Genomic DNA, 12,814 nt, shown 5'->3' with positions numbered 1-12,814 from the left:
TAATAATAATAATAATAATAAAATTAATTAACGTTAATATTTCATATTAAATGAAGACTATTTTAAAATAAAGTAAAAATGTTTTGCATTAAGACATTATTTTCACTATAATTATAGTTCGGATACCAGTGATATAGCATAGCCTTCAAATTACCATAACGTAAACTAATAGGGAGACTGGGGCTAGTTGTCACACAGTGCTCTATCTCTATCTCAATTATAATAAGGATTTGAGTCAAAAGTCCACTTACACAAATGCTCGTTTTCTCTCAAAGTGACTTTGATGGTTGGTTAAATTATTACCAAGTTCAAAACTTTCTTATAATGATCATATTTTGAATATTATGTTCAAGCTTGTATTTTATATATATATATATTAGTGGTGGGCCGTTAACGGCGTTAACGTGCTGCGTTAACGTGAGTCTCTTATCGGGCGATAAAAAAAAATATCGCCGTTAATCTATTCTCAAAGTTGGGAGCTGGGTCTATACTAAGCAAGCTATGATGACTTTCACCTTGATATTTTATATTACCGACTGGCTGAGGCCAGCCTAAAAAGATGCTCAGGACAGATGACGGGCCACTGCTGCGCATCATCACGAAAGCTTATCTTTTTCACGTGTTATTAAGCCTTACCGCTTGTCGATTTAAACATTAAAGCATCCAAAAACAAGACGCGGAAAAGCTGAACAGAGCTGGTTACTCGCGCGCTGTGTTTGATGCGCACGAGAGAGATCGAGAGCCGCTTATCACGGACAGCGACACTGAACCGAGCTCTCTTCTGCGAAGTTCTCATCGAAGTCCCTCCTGCACCTGAACGAACAAATACAAATCGCAGTTTGAACAAACAAAAAGGTGTGAAAGAGCCCAATTCAGTACTCGCGGTGTTCTGGTGTTCAGGGCACACGCAGAGAAAGGCGTCTCAAAACACTTGAACATCGAATCTGCTTCTTTTTGCTCTTGTGCCGACAAATACATACAAAATATTTCAAAATATCCACCTTGGAAATTATGCTAGAAAAAACTGTCAGTTATTTCTTAAGTGAAAGTAAACAGTTGAGGAAAACAATGGGATGTGTATTATATTGGATGCATTCATGGTCTCTTAAAGTGACCGCGCCTAATTTAGCTACTGGCTGTGTAACGGCCAAAACTGTATGTTTTGCATGCATCAAGTTATATTGCGGTGTGCCCTTTAAGAGACTGATTGCTTGACTTTAAGGCGCTGTTTGGTGATGACGTAGAAGGACTACGTGACTGTGTAACGAGAACCACGACAGATAATAAGCTCTGCCGCTTGTTATTCTTCTGTCTTTGTTTATTTGTAACGCCAAGGAAGAGTTGATATCTCATGTATGAGAAGAGCGGGTTGCAGTGTACCAACCATTAAATGTGTGAGACACCAACTCCTCGCTTCATATCTCTTCATTTTAATGGACTTATACTGAGTTATCCGAGTCAAAGCGTTACAATTGGCGCCCGAACAACTGAAACTGGATCCGACATCTAAGTGGAACCTACTGCGATGAAATCCTAAAACCAGTATGGGAGTTGGCGAGACGTGAGGGTGTTCAATCGGCATAGTGGAAACTGCTGAGATTAGCTTGCTAATACTGGGTGCCATGGGTGCAAGAAACACCCGTATTTCTGCGTGAGTGGATGACGCAGTTTTTTTGATGCGACGAGGACAGCGCATTAATCTGCAACATTTGAAAGTTGTGCTTTTGGCTTTATTGGACATTTCGACATCGTTTACAAGCTGGTGGGGACGTTTTTTTACAAAATAGTTCAGTATGGAAAAAAAGGTTTATTTTTCTTTTTGAGTGATCTAATTGAAATTTTCCCTGCCTGATTTCCAAGTTACAGACTGATCCAAGCTAACGTTACAAACTTTTATTTTTTATATATATATATATAACCTTCCTGGGATATTTCAACACGGATTTTTGTGTGTGTGTGCTTTGACTTTGACTGCACAAGCGAACAGCAAAGGTTTTCTTTCAAAGACTTTTGTGGGTTATTTTTGTGGTGCATTGGAATTGTGTTTTGAACATTTTGAGGAAAAAATACACCTGTTGGAACAGTTTTCTTGATCGTGAACTTAATTTACTTATGCTGGACTAAGTAATAGTTTTTTTATGTATTTTTACATGGTCAAGTAATTTTACAAACATTTAATTCAATTTGAAACAACATTTTCTCTTGCTCTGGGCCTATTGTGGTACAAAAATATTGAGCTCTAGTAAAATAGACGATAACTAGCTCAGAGGGATTGTTGATGTCAGATTATTGAATTTTTTTTTATTTTATTGATGGTGGGTGCATTTTGATAACAGGTTGTATTTTCTGGGTTGTATTTAGAATTTTTACAATCGCTTAATTGCTGTTTATGTAAATGCACATTTTGCTGTGATGGCTTCTCACCCAGACCTTGACACTGACTTGACTTACACATTACCAGATTCTGTCCCCAGACAAAGACCACAGTTACCAAAGCGTGTGAGCCTGGAGACTCAGGTGGACCTCCTACAAGCTGAAGTATCTGTGTTGCAACAGTGCCTTAACGATTCTCTTCAGTTACAGCAGAGGATATTGAGACGTTTTGGTCCTTCTGATGTCAACAACCCTGTGGCATCACATGTGCAGCTCCCTCCTATGGCCAGCTCTACACCACACATCCACATTCCTCCGAGCCAAATGCCATTACAAGGTACATCCACCAATAACTTTTCTCATACAAACGTGACTTTCTCACCACAACCCAATTCTTCTGATTTGAGTGCTACTAGCAGAATCCTCGCATCTGTACTGTACCAGTCAAGGCTTGAACCACCTGTGTTTGCGGGAGATGGACATGTTAACCCGGAAGATTGGCTACAATCTGTAAATGTGTACAGAACCTCCCTTGATTTAGCCGATGCTCAGATTCTTCTTGAGCTGCCACGGTTTTTAGCTAAAGAGCCAAAGAAATGGTTTTCCGTCCTTGACTCACATGTTGTTACATGGGCCCAGTTCTGTGATTTCTTCAGGAAAGTCTTTCTTCCTTCCGACAGCCAGGAACAAATAATGAGAGGAATCTTGGACCGTATGCAAAGCCCTGAAGAGCCCCTGCCTACTTTTGTGGCTCACATGCTAAGTGAATTCAGAAAATTGAAAACTCCTCCACCAGAGCAAGAGCAAATCAGCCTTATTTGTAAACATGCTCTTGAAAAGTATAGAGTTGCTCTCTATGGAACTTCTGTTTCCTCTGGCATGGATCTTTTGCTTAGGGCTCACAAGCTCCATGTGGTCCTGGGACCAGGTAAATGTTCTTTGCCTGCAATGCAGAATAAAGCTAAATTTGCCAAAGAAACCTACTGTTACAAGTGCTCACGCCCTGGTTTCACTTCTCGTACATGTCCAGACTGCAACTCACTTTCTGGAATGGGCCCACGACCAAGTGAGTCCCCTAATGCTCCTTTGGAACCTGCTCTTGATGCAAGTGTTACGAACGACCCTGGAAGTAACAATGCAGGGGAAGGAAATTCATTTGTAAGACACAAGGGAAACTCCAAAGGGGGGAGGATGATTCGAAGAGGCAATCCTCCCTCCAGAAGATAATTTCGCCTCAACCGTCTAATGCTGCTGTTCCAGAACATCCTGTCCTTTGCCATGTGGAAGATCCAACATCATCTTCCTTTTGGAACACTCCATTTAGAGTCAAGATTAACCTGCATGGCCAGGTGTTAGATGCTACACTAGACACCGGTGCATCGCTTTCAGCGGTACAAGCAGACATTGTTCAAAATCATGCCAAACTGAAGGTTAACATTAAACCATGGTCTGCTCCCCCAATCCAACTAGCAGATGGTGGGGCATGCCAACCCTTAGGTCTGACATGGTTGGCTTTTGGATTCATGGGACAGCGTTTTTATCACCGGTTTGCCATGGTCCCACGCTTACCCTCAACATTGGTTTTAGGGATGGATTTCATGTTGTGTGCCTCCATCACCATTCACATCCCATCCAGAACTGTTGTCATAGGCAACGATCCTTTATTAATAGAGGAGATGGAAGGTGGGGAAGTAATGGAGTCGGAAAGCAGTTTGTTATTTATGGAAGTCCCACCTTCCACTCTTCAAGGAAAGGTTGAGGAAGCATGTCTAAGTAATGCTGAGAAGGAACAACTGTCAGGGGTACTTGAAAGTTTTTCAGATCTCTTTGATGGTCGTCTGGGTCGCACATCACTAACAGAGCACTCCATTGACACGGGGAATGCCAAGCCAGTCCACCTTCCCCCTTATCGAACCTCCCCAGCAAAAAAGCGGTTGATTGAGGATCAAATAGGAAAAATGTTGAACGACGGCATCATTGAACCGGCAACAGGACCTTGGGCAGCCCCCGTTGTGATTGTTCAGAAGCCTTGTGGTGAACCACGATTTTGTGTGGACTATCGTGGGTTAAACCAGCTTACGGTGAAGGACTCTTATCCATTACCAAGAGTCGATGAGTCCCTAGACTTCCTTTCTAGAGGAAAATTTTTAAGCACGATCGACCTTGCTCGGGGGTACTGGCAGGTCTCCATGGCAGAAGACTCAAGATCTAAGACTGCTTTTGTGTCACATTGTGGGCTATTTCAGTTCCGTGTGCTTCCTTTTGGTCTTTGCAATGCACCAGCGACCTTTCAAAGACTGATGAACAGTGTCTTGGCTGGTCTTATTTATAGGTGCTGTGCAGTCTACTTGGATGACATCGTGGTGGCTTCACCCACTTTCAAGCAACATCTCGATGACCTCAGGGAAGTCCTTTCACGGCTTAAGTCTGCTGGGTTGACCATTAAGCTGGTCAAATGCCAGTTTTGTCGCAGAGAGCTCACTTTCTTGGGGTACCGTGTCTGTCCAAGTGGCGTCCTGCCGGACCAGAACAAAGTGAAGGCAGTTATGGACTTTAAAACCCCTGTCAATGTGAAGCAATGAGGCAGTTTTTGGGCCTATCAGGCTATTACAGACGGTTCATACAGGACTACGCCCGCCACGCTGAACCACTTTTCGCGCTCACTAAAACTGATGCTCCTTTTGTATGGGACAGTGCATGCCAAGACGCCATAGACCTTCTGAAACGAAAATTAACCTCGGCACCTGTGCTAAGTTTCCCAGACTTCTCTCTACCTTTCTTTGTTCATGCCGATGCCTGCGACGCGGGATTAGGAGCTGCGCTGATGCAGAGAGATCTGCATGGCAGAGAAGTTGCTGTGGCGTGTGCTAGTCGTGCCCTGCATAAATCGGAGAAACCTTATTCCACGCCCGAGAAAGAGTGTCTGGCCGTCATTTGGGCCCTTGAGCACTTTAGGCCTTACATTGAGGGTCTCCGCGTCACAGTCTTCACTGACCACAGTGGTCTCAAGTGGTTGATGTCCCGTCCCAACCCCACTGGCTGCCTCGCTCGTTGGTCTCTCCGCCTTCAGGACTTTGATTTTGATGTTGTCCACAAGCCTGGATCTCGAAACAAAGTCCCTGATGCGCTATCAAGAAATCCTCTGGTAGATGATGTGCCACCAATGGACCTCCTTCCTGACTACGCTGTGATTGGTGGTCTTGACCTCCGTACACTGCCTTCAGTGACTCTCACGGATCGCTCTCATGTTAGACAATTGCAGCTTGATGATCCAATCACAGGTGATCTCCTCCGTAAACTAGAGTCTGCATTTCAACGGGAGAGTGAGATGGATGATTGCTCTCAGTATTCCATTCAGGACGGCCTGTTGTACTTCCATGATCCCAAACTTGCTTGCGGCATCCACCCCTTGAAATCTTTAAGGCTGTATGCTCCTGCGTCTCTTAGAAGTACTTTGCTGAGATACTACCATGATCACCCAACTGCGGGTCACCTAGGGATAACAAAAACCTTGGCCCGACTGAAACTCAGGTTTTTTTGGCCTAAAATGGCATCTGAGGTGAAGAAATATGTAACCTCTTGCACGGTTTGCCAACTAACAAAACCAAGTCAGAGAAAACCTGCCGGTCTGATGGTCCCAATTCGGCCCCAAAACCCTTGGGAGTATGTTGGGGTGGATTTCGTTGGTCCTTTGCCACGTACTGCCAGTGGGAATTCTTACATTTTGGTTTTTGTCGATTATTTTTCAAAGTGGGTCGAGATTGTGGCAGTGAGAGAAGCTACTGCTCAAGTGGCAGCAAATAATCTGCTAAGTGAAGTGTTTTCCCGTCACGGGGCCCCGACATACCTAATTTCAGACAGAGGTTCTCCTTTCGTGAGCGACCTTTTTGAACGGGTGCATATCACCCACAGACAAATGCCACCGAGAGGGTGAACCGGACTCTCAAGACAGCAATTCGAGCATACGTGGATGATAAACATACAACTTGGGACCGATATATTCCACAAATTTGATTTGCACTACGAACAGCACCACATGAAAGTACAGGTCAAACCCCATCCATGATGTTGTATGGGAGAGAGTTGAACACTTCATTAGACCTGGTGACTCAGCCTGTCTGGGATGGAATAGAGGAACCTGAAATTACTTATCCCGAGAGCTTGAGAATGACATTGCAAGCGGCACATGACCATGCTAGGGCAGCCCTGGAAACCAGTCACAACAAAAGGAAGCAGCACTATGACAAAAGACGTCGCTCTGTTTTTTATGCTATTGGTGACCTTGTCAGAGTGAAAACCCACCCCAAATCAGATGCACTGGCTAATTTTACAGCAAAATTGGCACCCTTGTACTCTGGTCCATACCGTGTCACTCAGGTTTTGTCTGATGTGAATTACAGACTTGCAAAGCTGGACACAGGACAGGATGCGGGTGTCTACCATGTGGTCAATATGCAGCCTTTCCACACTTGGAATGCATACAGCAGCCATACACCAAGTGGTCCTCAGGATGAGTCTGAAACACCCTATGAGGGGTTGGAGGACAGGTTGCTGGTGAGACAGAGGGGTGAGGACCAACCTCAAGATGCATGCTTTTCTCTGCCTAGTGAGGCCGATATTAATTGTGATGATTCCATTGACAATTCCCATGACGCGACCAAGCTTAACATGAATAGTTGTACTCCTAATGCTGACTCTGATGTTAATACATCTTCACAACATGCACATCTTCCTGACTTTGACGCTGATCTTAAAGGTCATCACTACAATCTCAGACCTAGACTGGCACCTAGAATCACATCCGGGTGGTCAGACAATAAATGGACTAACGAGTATCATACTGACAGATTGGATCTGAAGTAGTAATGTGTCTGGTGGTTTGGATTTCTCATGTGTTAAAAGTTACTAATATGCTTTACTTTCCTTGCGTGGCAATGGGAATCTAGAAAGCATTGTTCTAGTTCTTATGTTTTCATGTGTTGTGTTGAGGAAAAAGAGAAGAAAATTGTTTTACACATGGGTTGGTTACACAAGCTTTTGTTTTTTCTGTGATATGTCTTTTAAAAGCATACTGTGTAATGTGAAGTTTGTACTGACATGTATGCCAGTTATTTCCATGTGTATGTAAAACATTTGTGTTGATGGATTTCCAAGTTTCCATGTATGGAGCTGAATTCAAATGTTGTCCTTATGTTGTGTACGGCTGAGGACAGCCTTTTTCTTTCCGGTGGGGAATCTGTAACGGCCAAAACTGTATGTTTTGCATGCATCAAGTTATATTGCGGTGTGCCCTTTAAGAGACTGATTGCTTGACTTTAAGGCGCTGTTTGGTGATGACGTAGAAGGACTACGTGACTGTGTAACGAGAACCACGACAGATAATAAGCTCTGCCGCTTGTTATTCTTCTGTCTTTGTTTATTTGTAACGCCAAGGAAGAGTTGATATCTCATGTATGAGAAGAGCGGGTTGCAGTGTACCAACCATTAAATGTGTGAGACACCAACTCCTCGCTTCATATCTCTTCATTTTAATGGACTTATACTGAGTTATCCGAGTCAAAGCGTTACAGCTGCTGTAATGTTAATTCTAAGAAAATGAAAATGAAAATCACTCACTGCTCTTGACTGAATTACTTTGTAGTTTTAACAGTCAAACTAAAAAAAATTCAGACACCAGATATAATTTTTGATATATATATAGCAAAACTGTAATAATGTGAGAAATGTTGAAGGTGTCTGAATAAATGTAGGTTTGATTGTATATTTCATTTTTACATTGAAGACTATCCAGTGCTATTTTACATTTAATTATTTGGTTTCTGTACCTTGAAACCTACAAACAGTGTTGGGAAGGTTACATTGGAAATGTAATAGGTTACAGATTACAAGTTACCCTATTTAAAATGTAATAGTAGTGTAACTTTTTTAATTACTTTAATAAAGTAATGTAACTAATTACTTTTGAGTACATTTTGATTACTTTTATAAATTTCTAATGAATGTTAATTTGCAACTGTTAATCATCTTCAACCATTTTACACCATGCAGGTTTAACCTTAACAGTAGTGCTCAATACTGTCAGACTTTCATCATTCTTCATCACCTGAATTAAGATGATCAAATTTGAACACATCCACCACACAATCAGACTTTAGTACTGCCTTTTACTTAGAGATTGATCTGAAGTTCAAAGCAGATTTAAAATCAAAAGGAATAGGTTATAGATACTGTTTTTGAAACCAAATCTTTGCATAACTACAGGCATCTAACTGCATCTAACAATGGTTTGGGGAAAAATAGTTAATAAAAAAAATAAAAGCATATACATCAACTCAAATACGGTTATCTAATAAGCATGTGTCCTATTTTGTGTACTAAACTCCTGAAACATTGGTGTCTTTCTGAATATATGATTCAGTCTCTTTGTATATGATATGATGATAGTTTCTCAAAATAAGTAAAAATGCTCATGAAGTGACTGTTCTAGAGATTAATTTCCATGAGGGGTGGACTGGGAAAAAAAAATAGGCTGGGAAATCTCACACTCATACACCCACAACCCATTCTGATACATGGACAACCCTATTTTTTTTTGGACCTGACATGAAAAAGATTTGAATCCTTAGGTTGGGGACATGCAACGTAATTAAGAGTTCTCTCCTGAACTGCACCTTCACTTCCATTATCCATCCATCTCTCTCATGAATTTAATACCTTCAGATTTTTATTTGACTTTTACCATGTTTTGTAAGTGCAATTTTGTTTTTTTGGCAAATGAATTACCACTTGTATTTATTTTTACTACAAATTCCATAGTTAAACCACGGTTAGTGCCATACCATAGGCTACATTAATTTTCCTAAGGGTTGTGTTTTTGTATCCACTAGCTCCCCCTAAACCTATGATAAAATATGATGATTTGTCTGCTAACTTACTACTGTAACATTACAAAAGATAATAATGACGTCGTTTATACAGTATTTTGAGTGATTGCGAGCAATGTTCTGCTGCTGCTTGACTAAAGACAAAACTACAATAGCATCTTTACAGATGAAACTGACCTGCACCTGAAACCCTGAACAGAAGTGTCGCTTCTCTGCTCCAGCTGTGCGCTTACACAGTTCACTCCGGTCTCTCTCTCTCGCATTGATTACTCGGAGTCTGATCCAAACCGTTCGGCGGAGGCGCAGAGAGCGCGCGAGCCCAACCATTGCCAGTCACGACTAACCGATTCATGATTTATTAGAGATTTAATTATCGAATGGCGGATTCGGAAATAATCGCTTTAGTATATTCGGCCTGCAATTATACAATAACTATATTAAAGTAGAAGTCCAAATCGTCTGCCAGGCCACCGGGAATAGTCCCGGTTCTCCCGATGTCCAGTCAGCGCATGATTTCCACAGACACGCAGAACGTGCAGGATTCATATTCAGTCTTTTTGCGGCTTAATATTCACAGACATCAGTCCATATCGGGTTTTGATTCAAGTGTACTGACCTACTTTTGATCTATTCGTCCAAAATGTGGCATATTGCGTCCGCGTTATAGGCTGAATTCCATTTTTATGACTGGATTCTACGAATGTGTTTTCCGCGTCTCGGAGATTATGGGCCATATGTCTTAGTGCAATTTGGGAAAGAAATAAGCTGTATGTGGATGTGTGTAAATATTCAAATGTAATCCTCTTTGTAATCGTTACAATTTTCATAAGTAACTGTAATTTAATTACTCATTTTTTCTTAGTAACTGTAACTGATTACTGTTACATTTATTTTGTAATTAAATTACGTAACGCCGTTACATGTAACTAGTTACTCCCCAACACTGCCTACAAACTTGAAAAAACTTAAACATTGTGTAAATAGCACAAATAAATAAAAATAAACGAACATACAAATTAAACAATTTCAAACAGGGCCCACTGGTACAACCTTCACCGTGTGCGTTACGTATGTGGTGCAGCACAGACTCGATGTGCTTTCACACAGGACCCGTTTGCAGTTCGCTACTCGGTACGTAAACGTTTGCTGCACTGCTGCAGACGCAACGCTCCTGGAACACAACTGGAACCCGTTAACATGGGTGCGTGAAAAAATATGCGTGTATGTATATGTGTGAAACAAGCGTAAGGTTGTTTGCACCTTGTGCAATGTGGAATTAGTTTACATCTTTTTCAAGCACTTTGTGATGCATTTTGGAAACAGGAGATGAGCCCCTTTTCTAATGCACCACCTAGCTTGATAAACCCTTTCTCAAAGACTTACTGTTTGTCAATTTTATTTGGGTAACACACATATTCTGAATGCCTTCGGCAGATTTCGAATGAGCCATTGTAATCTAGATTAATTTCAAGATCACAGTGAGATTAATCTAGATTAAAAAAATTAATCTATGCCCACCACTAATATATATATATATATATATATATATATATATATATATATATATTAGTGGTGGGCATAGATTAATTTTTTAATCTTATTATGAAAGCCCATTCCCGCCACATAAGAAAAAAAAAATATCATCAGAATAAAAATAAATCATCAAAATATGATTTAGTAAATCGAAATTATGACTTTAAAAGTCATAATTATGAGATAAAAAGTCGAAATTTTGACATACCAAGTCGAAATTTTGACATACTAAACCGAAATTATGACTTTAAAAGTCATAATTATGAGATAAAAAGTCAAAATTTTGACATACTAAATCGAAATTATGACTTTAAAAGTCAAAATTATGACATAACTAAATCGAAATTATGACTTGTCGACTAGCTTATTGATCTTCAGGCTTCACTCGACAGGACACGGCACGACACGACACAGGATGACATGCATGCTTCCATAGAATTGTGAACACATTAATTGGGCTATTTTTATCGTAGTTGGATGAAATTCTTGCCTTTAGCGAGCGGATCTGAGCAAACTCACTTCTGAAAAGATTTAAGGAAAGAATTGCATCATCCCAGGTAAGTCATAAAGTAGCCTAGGCTACACAGAAGTTGGCTATTGCATAATTGCACATAAGTAAAGACTCACAAAATGAAGATTACATTTCGCGTAGCCTATTTATAGATGTGAATATGAATGATCCCGCGTCATATAGGCCTATTAAATCACATTTAGAACATGTTATGGCTTTGGCGCCTAAAACACTCTAAGAATAGGCCTATATAAGGGAAAATTAGAACGCATGTTAAAGTTTCAGATGTATAGGCCTAATAAATTATGGCAGTATATAACATTTTATGGGGGAACCAATATAACATTTTATTTCATGTAGGCTACCATCATAATCAGCCACCTCCTAAGTGAACGAAGCAGCTGCTTAGGGCCCCGCCGCCTCTAGGTGGACCCCAAGACCCTGACCGTAACATCCCAGCAAAAATTTGGACATCTTTTGACAGTTGAAAAGACGTCCGTCCGACACGTCCCGTCATGGTTGAAAAATAGTTCCAAAATGAAAGTTGAACCGACGTCTTTGACGTCTTCTGGACGTGAACTGCACGTCTTTTCTGCACGTCTCCTGGACGTCTAAATGCGTCGTCTTCTGGACGTCCAAATGCGTCGATTTCTGGACGTTGTCGTTTAAATTTTTAAATGCGTTGCTGCATTGTTTAAGTGTATGTATATATAAGCCTGCATATAAAATAATCACACACCCACTGTGTAACATCGTGAAAGGCAATCAATTATGTCTTGAGGTTTAACACATCTTGACAAAAGTTCTAGATCAGTCAGACCTGAACATCCATAAAACATCTTAATCAAGTGTACATCACAAACAATAACACATTATTTGTGGACATATGCAAAAAAGAAGCATGCTCTGATTTAGCACATTTTATTGTTTTTAAACAGTTTAGCATCTGTTAACCAAACTAAAATACCAATTACAAAATACTGAATTATTATATAAAGGGGAAATTCTGTCATTTACTCACCCTCATGTTTCAAACCTGTATACCTTTCTATGTTCTGATGATATTGTTTTCACGTTATCTTTACTGGGTCAATGACAAATAAGAATCTTCAAGATGATAAAAATCTATTTAAAAAAATAGGTTTTCAATGTAATCTTTGTATCCATTTTGGATTTCTGAAATCAGTTTACAGGCTTACCATTTTCGTCAGAAATATGATTTAATGAGGGTCATCACTGAATAAAAAGTGCTGAAATACTCAATCTTGAAGTCCATTATTATTGTCAAAAATTTCTATTTTCGCAGAATTTGTTTATTAATGTATTTATTAATTTCATTTATTTTTAAATACTTTAATCATATAAATAATATTAAGAATATTATATTTGAACGTGGCATAAACACCTTGCAGGAGCCATTGTTGTCATGTTACAAGAAAATCATAAAACATAGAAGACCCTCATCATAAAATATGTTTGAAATCATTGCTATTTATAAAATCAAAGTAGCGTA

This window comes from Carassius carassius, chromosome 38 (assembly GCF_963082965.1).
Source record: "Carassius carassius chromosome 38, fCarCar2.1, whole genome shotgun sequence".
Classification (NCBI taxonomy): Eukaryota; Metazoa; Chordata; class Actinopteri; order Cypriniformes; family Cyprinidae; genus Carassius; species Carassius carassius.
This window is presented reverse-complemented; position numbering follows the sequence as displayed.